This window comes from Magallana gigas, chromosome 5, assembly GCF_963853765.1.
Source record: "Magallana gigas chromosome 5, xbMagGiga1.1, whole genome shotgun sequence".
Lineage (NCBI taxonomy): Eukaryota > Metazoa > Mollusca > Bivalvia > Ostreida > Ostreidae > Magallana > Magallana gigas.
This window is the reverse complement of record NC_088857.1, coordinates 4,636,125-4,653,692: the sequence shown is the minus strand read 5'-3', so window position 1 is coordinate 4,653,692 and position 17,568 is coordinate 4,636,125. Positions and strand designations below refer to the sequence as shown.

Below are 17,568 nucleotides of genomic sequence, written 5' to 3'. Positions count from 1 at the left end.
AGGATACATATTTCACTTTGGTAGAGTTTTGAAAAATATTGTACAATTATTTATTTTACAGCGATTACCATAGTTTTAATATGATGTAATTTTTATTGACGTTGATATCTCAAGCAACATGTATCCTATCCCACCGTAAACGGATCGGTTTAAAGGTTGTTAAGTTCGAATCCCGTTCACAACTGACCGGCGTATACGTATAGCAAGGCCAAATAACAACGACTGGAGCAAGCAGCAACGTGCTTTATATGGCTTGAATCTTTTATCATTTGGAATTGAAAATACAGGTTTTGCAAGTTTCAAGGACTGCTTGTAGACTAATCACAGAGAGATTTGAACTTACCTCAAAAATCGTAGGCACGTTAACGATTACGTCAATTTTTTAAACAAAGAAACAAAACGTTAATGGAAAACTTTTGGACGTGACCCCGACTATATACTTATCTATTTCAGTTCTCAGGACGTCAGGATATGATATCAATGACACCATTTAAAAGGATACCGTTTTCTTTAATGGAACAAAAAATCAATCATTTCAACATTTAGCGTATTTTATTTAAGAAGCAGCAGTTATGCGTGAACAAAGCGCTTCTGTGATATCAAATAAAGGTTAATTTCATATCTTCATACAAATAACTGTATGGGTATCTGTTTAAAAAGTTTGTTATTGTAAAAATTTCGAAGCAACATGTCAGATCGTAGATTGATGTTGGTAGATAGAAAAAAACCCCAAACAAACAAAAACAAAAAACAAAACCAAAAACAAATAATAAAAAATCTAACAATAACAACAGCAAAACCCCCCCGGAAAATCCAATGACCATTTATCACAAAGCTGGGACAGACTCTACAAACAGTACAGTATAAATCCATGTGCAACCATCTTAACAACACTTGTAATTACATGTTTATATTATCCACTTCAGTTTAGATTTTTCATCCCTGCCCGCTCCTCTAAATATTCAGCCATGCAATTGGCTTTTTTTAAATTTTAATTTGAAAGAATAAGTTACGTAATTTAAAAAAAACAATTGGAGAAACTATATGCAAAAATAAAACAAAAATATGGTTCAACATATTCAGCATTGTATCATATTAATTTGTAAAGTGTTAGTTCCCACGCTTGCGCAGGGTTTCATCTAGTTTCAAAAAAAGAAAACTCTGTAAATACCTTAAATTACTATTAATCAGCCATCCATTAGAACATCTGTATAACGTATAATATAATTTAAAATATACTGTCGTTATCAATTTTTATCTTGAATAGGTTAATTCTATTCATATATGAATATAATGTGCGTAAATCAGTCATTAGTATATGCATTCTGGACTCTTATTCTATTTGCTTCAGTAGAATATTCATTTTTTGTAATGAAATGAAAGTTCACTCATTCCTGTCCTCTTCGAATTATGATTGTATAAACTAAGACCAAGTAATTGTTATCTTCAATTTATTTTTTAAAATTAAAACTATTAATAATTCAACCAATGTATTTATTATTTAAATATGATTCATGTATAATTCAATATCTCATGAATTTTTTTTAAAAATAAAATAGAGGCTTAAAAGTTTGTAAATTATCTTACTGATTTTTTAAATCGAAGATGCTTGCTTGAATTCTCTTAGAAAATAATCTCATTAACGTATTTCATATACTATGAAAATGATATCTTCACCAACAATGAAAGTATCATAATAATCTAAACCCTTTTCATTCACTATACTTTTGATTAACCTACTATTTGGTTTCATATTTCAAAACTATTCTTGATTTCCTTTTATTATTTAAAAATATTACCTCAGAATCTTTTTAAACGTAGCTCTGAATTGGATTTCTTTATGTAGTCCACTCAAGTCGACTATTAATCATTTTCAATTATTTACAAAATGATATTTAATTCTTATACCGAGCCGAAAAACAATATAAAAAAATATTGAGATATCATCTGCAGGTAAAAGTAAGCATTGCCAAGTAAATCGTTGTTCTTCTTAATAAAATATGATAATTTTATCACAAAATGGTCGTCTCTCCATCAGATTTCGTTATCAAAGCTATATATTCAAGATAATATCCTGACCTTGGAATCATTTGAATAACACTTGACGTGGTTCAAAAGCTCTAAAATACAGGTGGTAAATACTTGTTATGTTTTGGCACTAATCTTCATAAAAAGTATACCCCATTTATAAATCACACCTTTGTTGGCAACTCTCAAAACAAATAAAAATATTTTTAACTGCATTTTACATCCAACAAAAAAAGGATTATTAATTAGAATAAAAATACTAGAATATATAAGAACTATCACTAATAACTCATATGTGAACGCAAAACATGTAAAATGGTATCAAAGATTTCAAAATGATTGTTAATTAAGTTCTATAGATTTAGTATGTTAATAATTATTTCAATAAATATTTACGATTTTTGTGAAAAATTATTTTAGAAAATTGAATTGACAAATAACCTATGTAAACAAAAGGGTTGATTAAAAAAGAAATCAAGTTAATCTGAATATATTTTCCCCATTTGAAAATGCTTTGCGATATTGCCGATTTTTTGTCCCATAACTGGTAACTGGTTGTGAATGTTGTTTAAAATATACTAACAATCGCATATTAATGATGTCAGTAAGCACCAATATTATACAACATTACGTACAATATGACATACCCGTAATATTATGTAAGATATGTTAAGTAAACAGTGTGAACATCAACTTCATTAGATCGAACTGATGATGCACTTTTAGACTAGCATCATTCATACTTTGTATATCAGGTATTCCTGAACAGAAATTAACAATCCAAACATTTGTTTGCTTTTGTAAACAATATACGTAAGTTAACTTAGTTTTTATAATCTAGAATGCTTAATTTTGAGAGTGCTAAAACTCTTATGATTGATATGACTTTTATAACTTTAAATCAATGCAGGCCAAAAGACGGATTAGTATTATCATCACTGGTAATATATTAAAATGTGAGGCTTCGGTACATGGACTGATTAAGGTGGTTTGGGACACTTTTATATTGTGACGTACTTCCTGTCGAAGTAAACATTGAGATCAAGAATAATTTTATAAATGTTTTCTTTTACAAAATTGGTATATACCTAACAGCGTAGCGCAATAGATTAGAGCGTTAACTATGAATCTGTAAGTCATTAAGTGGGATCCCGCTAAGGCTTTTATAATTTTACCTCACCAAAAATTTTTCTAGGATATATTTTTGGTCATATATTGTAAAACTTGAAAATATGAAACCATTGAAAGCATGGAAGGAGTGCCATTACTTACATACTCTAGTCCTAACTTCACCTGCTGAGTTTTTACTCTGATGAAGTATCTTCAAACATGTTGTCTCACAACTGAAGCCTCATATTTCAATATCTTAGCAATGCTGATGATACTAATTCGCCTGTTGTATTGGTAGGCTTTGAAAGTATCTATACCTTCTTATAATCTTTTTCATTAACATTTTTTAGAAATGTATTTTATTAGTGACCTATTGGTTTATATGTTATTGTTCACCAAAGGTCACATATGTGCATTTACATCATGTAATACACGTAAAAATGTATCAATCTTTTCCTATCATGATTGAATCGTCCAACAATTAATTTCACAGAACCATTTCTTTCCAAGAATGTTGCACATAATTAACATAGGAATATGTTAATATTCTAGGAATATTTATATGAATAACAGAACCTCCGAAGTTTATAAAAAGCACGATTTATTTTTTACTTTAATGGAATTATTATAAAAACATACGAACACCAGACAAAACAAAAAATAGCTTTAAAAACACGGGAAAGTACGTCTTGGAACCAAATACGATGTGTTGTATTAAGTGGCGCTGATGACATCAATTTACTATATACAGTATATATATATAGTCTTTATATATTTCTGTAGTCTTTAGCAAATTTAACTAAAACTTTAGAACTAAAAATGATGTTCCATCATTTTATCAAACAGCAAATAAGAGGTATCATACAATTCTGGTAATGTTTAAATTCATCCGCTTCATACAATTGTATATGTGTCAAATTAACCATTTCCTATTCAACTGAGGTTAGCTTGAATATTTAAAACACTTGTTTCTACAGTATAAATGTTAGTTTCCAAATGAGAAGAAACGTGTGAAAAATGAAGAAAAATCTACTAATACCAAAGACTATGTTTTATTGAAGAAACAAACACATAAAACAACTATTAAAACAAAAACGTACCATTAAGCCTATTTTCAAAAAATAAAAATGATGTATGAAATTATATATATATAATTTATAAGAAACGGAATTTACCAAAACGAAACCTGATATTTTTGTTCACTCTTTCAATTGACACTGAGGCTTTCTACGGTACAAAACAAAGTATAACGACTCATTGGATATTCCTTCTTGTGACCAATCCAAAAGTTTTACCTCTGGAAAAATACTACAAGTGATATATAAATGTTGTTTCTTTTCCTTATTCATTTGCATCACCAATGGTATTACCCTAATTAATAGTAATATTTACCATCTGTTGATGGATTTATCACAATATTCCATATGAATCAAATATGAAATTTTCACCCTCTTGGATTTCAATCTTTTTATGTATTTGATAATAATTAAATGAAACCTTATCTGTATTCTCGTACTTAATTTCAGATTCTTTCATTATCATTTGTTCACATTTGCGATTTTTGTAAATCAATATTTCCTGTTAATAGGAATCTGCGAGCAAATTTACATTTACATCTGCAAAAATACTTTTCTATAATAAAAAAGAAAGCAAAATAATTTGTTTTTTTATAATGTTGTTTTTCACACAGCAAATTTTCAAATAACAATATTAGCGAGCGCCGCGAGCGTAGCGAGCTCCATAGAGGAAATTCGAGTTGAAATCTGCAAATTGTTCAAAGAAATGTTTGTGGACCCGCGTGAAAAAGTTCTACAGATCCCAATAATCATTAGCAGTGTATAGCAAAATGGTGGAACAGAAAGCATTTCTAAGGAAATTTTTTCCTCTTAATTGTAGACATCTTTTTCATTTAACAAATAAAAAAATCCTTTAAAAAGACTTTTAAGTTTTAAACACTTAAGGAAGGAGTCTTTTCTGGTTTTGGACTTGTCAAACGTAAATTTTATTAATTGTTTAGAAAATCAGGATAAAAGGAAAGTAAAACAGTAAATTTTTTTTTTTTTTTTTTACTATCATACAATTTGGCATAAAAAAAGTAATCAATGTTTAAAATCTACCAAGGACTTTATCTTTGGCGTAATATTGGCGTAGGAAATGTTACGCAATTCAGAATTACTGCAGATTAATGAGTCTGTTTTAGCATTTTAAAAACAATAACATTAATGTTGGATTTTTTTTGTTCACTAATGTGAACTAATGATATGATACTTGGGTTAAGAATATGTTTTTAAAATATGACTTGCCTATCAAATTACATTTTTACAAGCTTTTCAAAGCGCCCATTCTATACATTGTTTTTTTTTAATGAAATATTCACTAAAATCAGTTTTTCTCTCTTATTAAATGGTCAATATATAAGCTTTTCTGTGTATTTATATATTTATATAAAGTCTTAGAAAGTCTTTATAATACATACAAATCAGAAATATTTTATTATTGGAAGCATAGAATAATAATCAAAATGTCTTCAAAATTTATCTAAATTAGAGGAAATGCGGGCTAAACAATAGCAATCTTAGTATAAATATTCATATCGATTTAGTAGATTAAGCTGATAGACATTTTGATATTCTATCATTTCATAGAAAAATAGAATTTTCAAATCTTAAACAAATGTCTACAGAACTACAAAGAGCTACACTTATTTTTATCATCCTTTAAGTACAGGAAAAAGGTAGTGACCTTGACCTGACCTTTTTGCGAAAACAAAAAGGTCAAATTTGATTAAACTGATAGAATCATTTGGTAATATGACCCGTTTGACTGTGTCAAAATTTCATGAATTTCTTATTATTATAATAAGAAGTATGTTTGATAACGAGAAGACTCCTTCCGTAAAAGTAAACAATGCATATGCTTACGTAAAAAAACTGTACCTATCTGGACCTTTGCTGACATATGACGCCATTTCCTTCCCCGAATTAATCCGACAATTAAAGAGAACTGTCGAGCGCAAAAGACAGTTAAGTATGACGTCACAATTTAGAGGTGGATCAAGCATCTGTACTGGGTGTAACGTTTAGTAGGTATTCAGTATCAGTGTTGGCTAAGTAAATACACATGCAAGTCCCATGCTTAATTTACTATCATATTGATCCAATTGTAATATGCATATGTTAGATAGGTGACAACAATTATATTAACAACATTAACAAAATTAAAAACAAAATTGATGATATACAGAGGAAAATAATTTAAACTCAAATAACAAAAAGGAACCAAATGAAAAATAACACAGACAAGCAAATTATTGTTTACTGATTTTAATGATCATTATTGAAAAGTAAAGGAATGAAAAAACATGATTGTATGTGCATTAAAAAAAATCAAACGGCTTTGTATTTATCAAAATATTATTAAAAGTATATTAGTCTAGAGCGGAACAATTAGAATAAATGTTTGATAACTTCAGGTTCCTTGCGGTGGTAAAAGTTTTTAGGATGGGGCAAGTCTACGGGTTGCATTTGACAATGATGAGAGATGTTTAGTTCCTTCTGCGCTTGTCCCAACGGTCACACCGTAAAACATTATACAGTTGTTGACCGGGGTAGAGGGCTCTACCCCAGTCAACAACTGTTTTGTTATACCCCTTCTAATCAATAACACGTTTTTGCGGAATGTGACGTCACCGGTCAACAGTCTTTTTTAACATTTCCAATCTATCAGTTCAAGCCCAACAGTCAAAATGCTGGACTTTTTTCGTATAGAGTTATATAGTAACTGTTTTACAGGGGTATGACAAATCTAATATTACCGTTATACCGAGCGCAGAGAGGATTAATGCTAAAACGTATATATAAGAAAACAGTGAAAAATGAAGAGTTCAATCAGGGGTACTATAGGCTAAAAAAAATTCTTCCAACTCTGGGCGCCGCCATATTGGCCGCCATTTTGTGTTTTAAAAGGTTAGTTCGACCCTTGATTGACTGACACTTATCAATGTTTATTGCCCCTAAACTCGATGAAAAACTTTCCAATGTTTTAATTGAAGATAATATGTAAACGGTGTGACCGTTGGACCGAGCGCAGATTTACCACACACCAGTTTGATTTTTGTAGAACAAAATTAATTTGAAACGCACACAGTAGGATCCGCCTCGTTGCTTACTCAAATCATTAGCCAAAGTTTAACTAAATGTCGCGTGCTCAGTCTACATTATGACGTCATGTTTCAGACGTAAAACGTACACGTTTTGTCTTCGGAAATTAGCGAAGAGAGTTACGTTTGACCGATCTTTTTAAAAAATTTCTTCTTTCATTGTTTATCAATTTAATTCTTAAAACTGCCTCAGTAATAAAATTGAATACTAAATTCAGTATTTAAGAGATCAGTTCCTTGATGTTAATGTTTTTATTTTTCATCTGATAATTTGATAAGACATACATAACACTAGTCGTGTTTCTAGATTGAAGCACTGTTGAAACTTATCTGGTGTCTTCTTTTATTTATTTTAAATCAAATTACCTTCTATTGAAACACTGAAACATTTTAATCGAGGTTAGGAGCAATAAACATCGACCAGTACCAGTCAATCAATGATCGAACTAACTTTTAAAAAAGAAAATGGCTGCCAATATGGCGGCGCCCAGGGCTGGAAGAAACTTTTTTTGGCCTTAGTACCCCTGATTCAACTTTCATTTTTCACTGATTTTCTTATATATACGTGTTACCATTAATCCTCGCTTCGCGAGGCGGGCGAAGCCCGCCTCTCGCTGCGCTCGGTATAATTCAAGTTAAAAGAAATTCAAGTGAAAACCAGATAAGTTTTTAATAATACTCCAATCAAGAAACACGACTTGTTCTACGTATGTCTAGATGGAATATAAAATCATTTACGTCAAGAAACTCATCTTTTAGATACTGAATAAAGTATTCAATTTTATTACTTGTAGTCAACATATAATTAAATTGATAACCAATGAAAGAAGAAATATTTTATCGGAATCGTAACTCTAATAGGATTTTTACGAAGACAAAACTTGTACTTTTTACATATGAAACATAACGTCATAATGCAGACTGAACACGCGACGTTTAGTTTAACTTGGCTTATGATTTGAGTAGGCAACCGGGCGGATCCTAACTTGTGCGTTTCAAATAAATTGTTCTACAAAAACAAACTGCACTTTGTTAAATCAGTTGAATATCCTTTCTGGTGTAAACTGATAAGTGATGATGTCCAGATGAAATAATCCCTTATTAGTTGTTTTAACTGCTAATTTTTGCAAGATAAAGCGTAAAGCTTTTCTCTAAATGTAAAGGACAAAAGTTTACGATTACCATTTTATAAAACATATATTCTTATGTCAAAATATCTTTTTTTTTCACTTGGCGAACATTTGTTTCTTGGTCAGGTCAAGTAAAATACTAGTACTTCAAATCAATCAAATCTGCATGTGCCATAAACACTGTGTCGGATAATTATGCCAGTGCCAAGGTGGCATTTTTGCACCCGCTTAGGATGCAGTTAAGATGGAAAAATCCATATATACCGAATGATAAACCATTGTCTACAGAGTATATAACCAATTCTGTTTTTAGTGTGTTTCACCTGACAAGTGAGATATTTACCTTTAAAAATTAATATCCCATCGGAAAATGATCATTCACATAGGAGAATTGATTCTTCTGCAAGAAATATTGACAATCCTATAGGATTTTTAAAAAGTCCTATAGGAATTATATTTCCTAAAGGAGAATGGTATTTCCTGTAGGAATTTGATTCAGATATGTAGTTTTCCTATAGGATATAAAGTTTTCTATCGGATTTTATCAAATCCTATCGGAATTGAAATTCCTATAGGAAGTTCTTGTATTCCGATAGGAAATTTCAAACTACCTACAGGAATATTGTTTTTCCTATGGGAAAAATTATTTTCCTACAGGAATTCATTTTTGAAAGGTAAATATCTCACCTGACAGGTGATATACAATGATAACAAAGGTGGTTGTTAACTTGTTAAGCAATGATCTATCTACGACTTCGGCGTGACTATTGGACTTAAGATTCTTATTGCATTTTATAGATTTTCTAAACTGTGTGGTATTTTTAAAACTATTTTTGAATATGTTAAAAAGGTCTTGTAGAGTATAATCTTATACCGTTGTAGTTTGTTCAGAAGTTTTGTCTGTTCAAAATAACCAGAAAACCATTTCAAGTCAGTAATTAAATGATAAAGAAAAGGTCTTTTCTAACGTCGATGCCCATGATTTTATGGAATGATTTCTGACCCTTTTAAATAACCAAGTAGACATTTGATTATAGTTGGACATACCATTAAAGTTGAAAAATATTATAACATTATCATTCATCGTGTAAAATTGATGTAATGAGTAAAGTTTATAATCGTTTTTGTCAACAAACTTTGGATCTGTTAAGAATGATTATTGATTCAGATTGAAAGAGATTTTTTGGATAAATCAATCTCGGATAGTCAAACAGACACATGTCCGATGTCTCAGCTTATCTTATAGAGCATACATAGTCAAGAGATTGAGGATTAGTGCTACCGTCCAGAAGTTACAACCATTTTAACAAGACCTTGAACTTTCAGTACGATGTAACGATCTTAGACTATTCCTTGCGTAAAAACAAGTTAAAAAGACACTGGTTTCAAGCGAAATATACACTGTTTGCGTAGTCTTCGCTCAAAAGCCAGACAAAATCTTCTTGATTTCAAAGAGCCATGGCTGAGTGGCCTACAATGAAATAGACAGGCTAACGTCACAATTCCGTTTGACTCAATAACCTAAAGTCCAAGCTCTTGTTAAAATGGTTCTAAACTCTAAACCCTTCGGGCGCGGTGACGAAGCAATAATATAATTCTGAATTGTAGGAAAATAAATAAAATTTAATGGATAATAGTTTCTTTTGTCATTCATCTTGCAGAATATAATTTATCAAGTTTTAAAACTTGAGTAATATATGTATGTAAAGGCGAAGATGAAATCTACAAACACTACCTTTAAACATTACGAACATTTTTTACGAACTTTGGAGTGATCAAAATAATGATCATTTTTTAATTTAATACTCAGACAATTTACTGAATGAAAAGTAAATCTGTTTTCAAACTAAAATATATTCCCTTTTAAATGCATTATGTTCAGTATTGATTTTTTCCTCAAAACCTCCCAAACTTTTGCAATGATATCTATATCTTTGTTGATATGATTAAAAAATGTCTCATCCATCCTTCTTGGGGGAGATAATGTACATTTTTATCGCTAAGAAGCTTTTTTCATACGCTTTTCTTTAGCATTCATAGTCTGGATAGTTTAAAAAAAACCCTTAGCTTTCAATACATCATCATGAACTTAATATGTATTTGACTATTCTTTTCTGAACTTAAAATGCAGAACGTGTTCGAGCCGGACTATTGCCCAAAACGTTCTTGTCACCGTTACTACGTACACCTAGGTTGTGACCAGAAAGAAATTTTATTTCTTCGGACTTTGAACGTTGAATTTAAACAGACTACATGTCCATAACATTCGTTACATCCATTTATCAATCAATTATCCTCAGAGATATTTTGTTAAAATTGCTTTACTAACAATAATGTAATGGCAAATTTATTGCAATTTTGTATATATTTGCTACCGTTAACTTAGTTGAAAGTTAAAAAAAAAATGGTATGATATAACCCGAAACGTAGCTTTTTGCTATTGGAATATGAAACATTAAAATTATATCGAGCATAAAACTCAAGTTTGTTCAAGAATACATTATTTGTAAATAAATATATATTGTATGTTGACAAATAAAATACGTGTGAGGTTATGCAAGTAATCAACCCAAGATACGCGTAGGTCCTGTAAACTTAATAAGTGGCACATAAAAAGTTTATGCTTTACTGCATAATAAATAGAAAAGAAAGAAATCAGCAAAAATAATTTGCTTTTCGGTCACTCGTGATTTCATTCAAATGATAAATTTTACCGAGGTAAACAATCAAGTTTCAAACTTTGTATTAATAGGTATTATTTATTGAAAAACACAAGCATGAACCCGATTTTTCATAAAAACAATGAGTATGCTTATTTTAACAATTATATATATATATATTCTACACTCTAACAACTTCAATTTAGACTAGTTAGTGCAGACAATACGAAAATTAATTACTCTTTAATGCTGTAATGCTATGTATGTGTCAAAGACTCTAATCCTTTTACTTGCCTTTTTGGTTTGATGGTAAACTCATTGTTCATTGTGTTCGGCAGTATTACAAACTTGTGAGTGTATGTGTGTCTGTCTGTGTGTATGTCCTTCCTATCGTCTTATTGCAAAGAAGGAACCATGATGTTTTTACATAAAAATCAAAGAAGCCAGGTGCGGCGTTTCATCCTACTATCAAAGTATTTCATCAGAAGGAAGGAGGTTGTAGCTTTGTTTTTCCCCACACCTTTCACAAACGGAAACGAGTTATCTTTAATGAAATACATATATATTTTTCATTCTGTTACCCCATGATACCAATGCATGCGACTGCCTCATTCATTATAGCGATAAAAATGGATACTGACTTTAAGATGATATAAACAAGTTCATTTCCAAAGAGTTATTCATTACAATTCCCTTATTTATTTATGTTTTTTTAAATTTGTTATTAGAAGAATAACAATAATAAATCTAACTTTTCGTTTTCCAAAATAAATAATGAAATTGTTCAAATACGGGTAATATTATGCATTGCATTTACAAAAACTGTTTTTATCTAATTTTGCTTTTATTTTTATTCATTGAAAAATAAAAAAAAAACGTATCGTAGAAAAAATCGGTGAATTGATAAAAGTTTTCAGTAAAATGTTTAAACATATTTAAATTGAAGTTCTAAAAAAATGTAGTCAATATATACATCATCACTTCCTAGCTGTATATCTGCTCATACAGGTTTTTTTTTTGGATTACAATAAAATAGTATCTACCAGAACATGATTCGACACGCACTGTACTGATGAATCCCATCATCCAGTGGAACAAATTAAGTCTTATTCTTTTGTAGCTAATAAAAGCACAAGTTTAAGCTTGATAAAATATTTGAGCAGAGATAATGGGAAATTTATCCAGATGCAAGTCTCATAGGAGAGAATATATATGCCATAAAAAGTGCAATCAGGGGAACATATATCTAAAATCGTCTAAATACCCACAGTGCCAAGAAAAACAGAATACGATTATCAATGGTGGCGGGGCGGAATTTGCGATATGATATACGTCTCACACGAGCTAGCAGTTATCTATATACCAAGCTATCCACAATGAAGAGTCTTCAAGAATAATGAAATAGACGTGCATGCGTATATCTTCCTCTTACTTGCAAATATATGTTACAGTGTTACTAGTATTTAGGAAAAAGAATGCAAAAAAAATCTTAATATAATTAATAAATCATACAGGAAACTCAATTTTTAAATTATGAATTTCTGAATTAAAAAAAATCAACAATTAAATAATCATTTCTGTATACAAATATTAATTGAAAATGAAGCTTGTACATCTTGCAATTAAATATGAAAATGAAAATATACATTTAATAACTTTAACAATAAAAATTTTATAAAACAATATATATATTAAATTTAATATAATATGCACTTGGTGATTCTCGATTACCCAAAAGATTATAATTTACATTACCTTTTGTTTTACTTAAAATTTTTAAAATGATAAATTAGTTATAGACTTACTTTTGGTAAATGTGCGTCACACTCAAGGGTTTCTCAAGAGAGTCCGTCCGAATGTCCCTTGGGTGGTCGCTGCTTACTAAGATTTACGGGGATAAAGTTAAAAGGAAATAAACCTTTCACATAAATATTTCAGTCGAGTCTCATTTTATTGGTAGTAAAAAATAAAAAAATATATATATATTCAACTGAATGCTCTTCTAAAAAATTGTTTTTATTAAACTTCTAAAGATTTCATGCTTTTTGTCCAATTTTTTGCGATTTACGATTCTGGTTTATAACATATGAAAGGGTTGACATCGGATGTGATGGATGATCAGAGAGCCATATACTAAACACGGAACGAAACGAAAAATGATTCATTATTATTATCAATTTTTTATTTATTTCATGTTTTTTCATAATCATTAAAAAACGAATAAGGAAAATATAATATATAATTAATAATATCACACATTTTATTCATAAACATAATTTATTATTTCCATTTTAAAAACAGATGCATTGCTGCAAATATTATTTAAAAATATGGTATTATTTTCTTTCTTAAAGCGGATTGAGTATTAGTTTCTTTTCCATTAGAAAGAAGCGTAAAATGAACATTCATGAACAATATTTTCACCAAACTGATATTAGTGTAATGATAAAAGACAGAGAAAGACAGAGATAACAATAACGATGTTTATTGTTTGTTGGAAATTGCAGCTCTCTTTGCAATGATCTTATTTTGCAAACTAAACTTATGGCCAAGTTGCAATGTTTATATATATATGAATATAAAAGGATGAACGTGTTTTTGTTATATTTGAACCAGAGGATCTGTTTGATAAGAATTGGTATCGAAAAAGATACTTTATTTACTTATCATTTAACTTGCCGATGGCTTTGACATAAATGTGAAACGTAGTAACTATGCTCTTATAAAGTTAAGTCAGAAATGTGGCATGACTTTAAGTAGGTTATATGAAAAAAAAAGTTTATGATTTCATTTGATACCGTCATAAATCCTGATGCATTTTTAACATTTCTCTTCAGAAGTAAAAAAAGTTTCTAAGAACAATATAGGGTTTTGAAAAAAAAATGATTCTAAAAGAAATAAAAGTTTCTGGGGAAAATGGTTTACATAGAAATATGTACAACAAATACATGGACGCCTATGCTGGTTCCGTATATTTCTAAAGTCACTTCGTATACCTATAGCCTCACCAAGAAAAAAATATTTTGTAAAAGTATATTCCCATGTTTCAATTTTTAAAAATACTTTTAAATCATTCACTGAGGAAAAAATAGTTTTTATTGCTTTAAAGCAATTTAATTAATATGTCTGGGCCTTATGTGTTTTTCGTATTAATGACCCAAATGACCTATAATAGATCTATAACGTTAGAACGTTTTTAGAATAAAACGAAACTGGGTTAACAATATCACTAGAAAGAGTATTTCATTAAATGGTAATAATATATTCGATTCACCTAGATATTTGATTCATTGTATGGCATTTCATATTTAATTGATATTGCTGCAATATAAATTTCTGTTATTGGGACACCATAACCTTAACCAGTAATTAAAATTTTGACAAAAATTTTGCTCGTCATGGAAATACTTCAAGAAAGAGGCTGTATTATTAGTGTCAATTAAATCCTATTTAAACGTAACATTACACATTTCGCCTTGGTGGAGTACGGTGAAGACGTTTATATGGGAGTTTTATGACTCGTTGATGACTGCCGATTGCTTCAGCCAGCGTCAGTTGGCTTTATAAAGATAGGAACCACTGATAATATTTATGTCGGGTAGATCGACGCCACACAAGTTGAGCGTCCAGGAAAAGCTTAATCCAGCAAACTATCGCAAACATAGTTCCAACCAAAACAATCTATCGTTCATTGAAACGCATCTCGAAATCTAAATTGTATTATTGAATTCAAAGCGTGCTATTTTATGTTCAGTTCTTGGTTTGACGTTTAATTGATGCATGACCATTCATTTCAGAGTCGACGCAAATTTAATTTGTTAATGAAGTCGACAATTACATAAATGAAAATATTATCAAACTTATCCGTAACTTTGTACTCATCCAGTCGTAGTTTGTTGATGTATTCAGTATTTCTCAGACGTCGCCACCCTCTCTATTAAACTGCTTTCTGATATCAGCAACACGGTGCCAAATTCCAGCGCAGGGTTTCATTTAATCTTAAATTAACCGATAATATAGTTAACGTGGCACTTATCATTAACTTGTAACAAATAAGATCCATATAGCAGAGTGTATAAATTTTTTACGTCATAATTGTTTTATATTTTTATATCAAATCTCATATCCAACTTCATTATCCGTAACATATGAGATTTTTCACATAAAATGAAGCAGAAAAGCCCTAAAACACCGAGGAACACAATATGAATGCGCTATAAACTGTGTATAATTAAAGAAATTTTTAATGGGCATTTTTGATATTTTTCTTGCAGCAACTCTTTAGATATCTGAGGTATTAGATGCTAGGAGTTCTAAGAAACCAACACGGTACTTGGGTACTGGAAAAGGAAAACGATTTATTATTGGGACATAACAATGAGATACCAAATGGATTTCAAAATATCTTAACAGAGGTATGTACAGACGTGTATTTAAAAAGCAATTTAAATTTTTTGATTAATATTGTAATTTAAAAGCTATAACATGGTAATTTACTGAAACCTAATTAAGAAAAAGCATCAAAATGTAATTTCGTAAACGTGCAATCAAAATAACTGGGGCAGTACACACACTTCTTGGTTTTCTCGAAGACAGTTTCCCATCTGTGATTAGTTTTGTTGTATGAAATATACATGGTTTGGACGCTTCTATACAGGGCAGGGATAATAACTGCCAGAATTTGTGTATAGTCATGTTTCTCTCTTTGACATATCTAGTTTCTTTGGCCGTAGACACAAACAACTTCCACATCGTCTTTGAAGGATGGAACTATTCTGAACGAAAGAGAACACTGGGTTATTGTCTTTCTTAATGGCCAGAAGATGCTATCTATTCGTTGATTTTGGCATTAATATGTCTTAAATATGTGATCATAAAATACAGAGAATGCATTGTATGAAGTAAAAAGCATTGATGCCATCACGAATCCACAAAACGTGTGTTGATGGTGGGATTAAATCTGATTATTTGGTCCCCCAAAGAATCCCCTCTCATACTCAGACAAAGGGATAAAACGACGTATTGTCCCTAGACCTTTCACATCAGTCATCTGTCACCAGGTCACGTGTTCCATATCTATTAATAGATTTGCATTCAACGTCACCCAAGGTGATGCTAATTATCACGCTGTTCAAATACCTATGATAGACTCTAATAACTGCTCTTAAATGTAGGTATAACCATCGTGCCAACAAGGACAACAGCATTTTGGTAAATGAACCAATTTACTGGTCCCAAAGCCAGATATAAGACGTCAAAAGTCACTCATTTCTTCGCTAATTACAATAACGTGATTTTATGGTTAATCCACAGTCGTAAATTCAAACACATGGATACACCCTAGGAATTTGCGTTTTGTTTTTTTGGTAATCAGTTGCGTTTGCTGTTTGTTTTATTCAATATATTTTGTTAATATTCGTGTAATATGTTTATTTTGCTATGAACAGAAGAAACGGGACTACTTTACTAAAAGGTTTTATAAACTTATTCTGATACAAGTTTATTGGGCCTAACTCAGTTTAATGATCTTTCTAGAGAAAATATAACGTTGATTTACGAATATTTGTACGACAATATAATATGCAAATTAAGCAAATGAAACATTAATCTAAACTGTATTATTTTTTTAGATACTGGAAAAAATATTTGCACCGTAAAATAATACATATCAAAAGACATACTCTATAAGTTAAGTATATAATAGAGCCACTGACTAAGAGATATATCTATATATCCTGATTTTTATATTCATTACTACTCTGAATTTTTACCTCATAAAAAGCAAACAAAAAGTCTTGTTTTTGCTTCTGAATAACAATATCAAAGGATATATTTTGCACATTATTATAATGGAAAAAGAATGAACAATATTGTTTACGATAGAGATTTTTACAGAAAGAAGTATCTTTTTTTTATGTTTTCGAAATTAATTAATGCTCTAAGTATTCGCTATTTAAAATCTAATGATCAGTACAGTTATCAAGAAGAACAAAGTTCTATTTGTAAATTACAAATTCAAAATTCAAAATGTTTTGCATGTACATTTGTTGTTTTTTTAAAAAGAAAATATTAGCGCTTTTTGGTAAAATAGAATTGTTAACAGCTAAAAGAAAATAACATTCTTAAGGTCGATCCCTTATTACAAATGCTCCATTTATAAAGATACGTTTAAACATATTAAACATATTAATTTTTTTATAAACAATTAAGATTTAGACCATTGCTTTTAAAGTCGACCCCTTTGCATTCTTTACTGCAAACCTGTTTAATGTTGAATGTGTAATGTTAATGTTGAATGTGTAATTTTTCTTTAATTTTTCTAGGAACTCATTCATTAGATACAACAATAGGCAGGACATACCAAATTTTCATATTGTTTGGCTTCGAATGTGTTTTTCCCAGAAGAAATGTGTTAAGATTGGATCAAGTAAACAAATGATTGAATGAGTCTAGAATGTGAAAAATATTAGAGTTTCATGTA

The 17,568-nt window shown here is 30.0% G+C and overlaps 1 protein-coding gene across 1 annotated transcript in view; it reads right to left on the bottom strand.

Annotated features, from left to right (window-relative positions):
• LOC105323256 (homeobox protein Hox-A9) overlaps nucleotides 1-12,951 on the bottom strand; it is a 48,543-nt gene extending 35,592 nt beyond the window's left edge. Inside the window, exon 1 of the mRNA XM_066084710.1 lies at nucleotides 12,893-12,951. The gene's annotated coding sequence lies outside the window, so the exon portion shown is untranslated. The remainder of the gene's footprint in view (nucleotides 1-12,892) is intronic.
• Nucleotides 12,952-17,568: the final 4,617 nt, after the last annotated feature.